Here is a 2,247-nt window from a genome sequence, read left to right on the forward strand (position 1 = left end):
TTTCTTGGGGTTTCTCAAACACCCCCAGCTCACCTTCTCCGGCTCTTTGGCATTGATGGTCCTTGTGCTTAGAACAACCTCCCCTCCGAGCTCACAAGGCCGCTTTATTCCACTGCCGAAGTCTCACACTTCTAGAGGCCTTCCTCCACCACCCGTCCCTCCCTCACTCAGCCCCTCCCAGCCTCATCCCTCCCTGGCGTTTGTCACCACCTGAGACCACAGGTGAATGCTTTGATCCCTCTGCCACCTGCTCCAGTCTAGATGCCTGGCTCCTGACAGATGGCCCATGAATATCTGCTGAATGAGTGAATGCGGGGTTCACATCACCGGCCTTCCAAAGGGGCTCTCAGTCCCAGGCCCAGAGCGCAGGGCTATTTCTCTCCTGATAAAGCACCTTTAGGCTGCATTGTGTGCAGAAACCCTCGGGACAGGGAGGCCCCAAAGAGGAGAGTGCACCTCGTCTCTGGCTGCCAGAACCCGTCAACTTCCCTGACTTCTGTCTTCTGAGAGCTGCAAGTCTACACTGGGGCTCAGTCACATGGGGGGCAGAACCCCCACCAAAGCGTTTTACCTGCCCACCCGATGTGCACTGGGCAGGCCTACCTGCTCTTTCAAATAAAAGGAGTGACTGTGTTCCAAAGACTCTCTTCCGTGGAGTTTCTGCAAAGGTCTGCTTACCTTACTTACTAATTAAAGGGCAGCCACATTTTCCTCTCCCCGGTCCCTGTGGTCATACCACCTCGGCTACCTGACACCACAAGCCGGTCAGGTTACACAGGCGCCCGCCAGCGTGCCATCGCCCTGATGACTGAGTCGACAAGGCTGAGTGACTTGGTGGAACTGTTTCCCGATTGGCCCAAACCGCTGGCAGCCTGCTCACCGTTCCGCTGTTTTTTATAATGAAAAAGGAAATTATTTGTGCTTTTAATGATGGCGGCTCCAGAAATGGTGAGTAAAGGGGGTGGGGGGAGCAGACGCCACTGACTGGGGACGCCTCGACATTTCTCCGTGTCGAAACCTGCCAACGATGGCCTGTTCGGGGAGGGACTTCCTGGCCTGGGTTCCATGTTTCAGGAAGCATGTTATCATTTAGTCTTCCTCTTGTTACAAAGTTAAGCTGCGTCATTTGCTACATGCTGATAGTTAACCAGCCGGTATCAGCAAGAATCAAAGAAATGCTGACGGTGAACTGACCGGTTTTCTAAGATCCTCTTCAAAGCCACTCTGACCATGGGCATGAAATGAATGTTGTTGACGTGCAACTCTTGCTTAGGTTTTCCGGTGACCATGTGAAACAGCATGAAGACACGGTTTGTTTTAAATAGTTTAATAGCTCCCTTTTGAATGTCAAATGTCACAACAGGTGAAGGAAAAGGAACTGAAAAGCGGCTCTAAGTGTGTAGGCTTCGGTGCCCGTTGGAACCTCCGGACTAGTGCGTTGAGGGAGCAGCCTCCCGGAGTAGTCATCCTGCCCCCGGGGACAGCGACTGCACTGCAGTGGGGACGCTTGGCCAGTCCCTTGCTCCCTCCGCCCCTCTGAGAGTTGCTGGAAATGACTTCCAAAGGCCCTGGCCTCTGGGGCCTCGTGATAGGAGGAATTCTCCCGGAGGAAACCCAGCCCGGTGGCATTTTGGTGCCGCCAGCGGCTGCCAGCCACTCCTGTCTTTGCTATGACTGTGGGGCGGGGACCAGGCACCCCAAGGGCCCGGATACTTTCATCCTTAATTAGGTCATGGCTGTGTGAGCCAGGAAAGCTACAAATACTGTGGACGAGTGTCCCCTCCGCGGTGCCATTGACATTTGAGGGGCGCAGACATTATGTGAGTATGAAAACTTCCTATGTTCATGGCAGGTGCATCCCATGCACAGGCCAAGGGTCGAGTGCGGTGAGACGAGCGACAGGGACAAAAAAGAGAAGGAATGTGCTTTGAAAGTGACTTGTCGTCTGTGAAATCATGGGGTGGTAACCTCTGAGTGGCCAAGGGGTGTATCTCCGAAGAGGTGCGCTCAGTTGATTTTAAGATTGGTCGAGCAAACATCGGGAAGGTTGTTATTGTAACAGAATTAAGTTCATTGTTCTCCGCTCAGGCCACCATTCCCTCTGCTATCTGCCGTAGCTCAGAGAGGCCGCGTTCTCACCAAATAGTTTTCGTTGATCAGTACTGAATTTGCTTAATGTGGACTGTCAGATTGCCAAGATTGAACACAGCCAGGACGTGTTTGACGCTAAAACTGTAAATAGGGAAA

The sequence above is a fragment of the Molossus molossus genome, unplaced genomic scaffold, assembly GCF_014108415.1.
Source record: "Molossus molossus isolate mMolMol1 unplaced genomic scaffold, mMolMol1.p scaffold_m16_p_5, whole genome shotgun sequence".
Taxonomy (NCBI): Eukaryota; Metazoa; Chordata; class Mammalia; order Chiroptera; family Molossidae; genus Molossus; species Molossus molossus.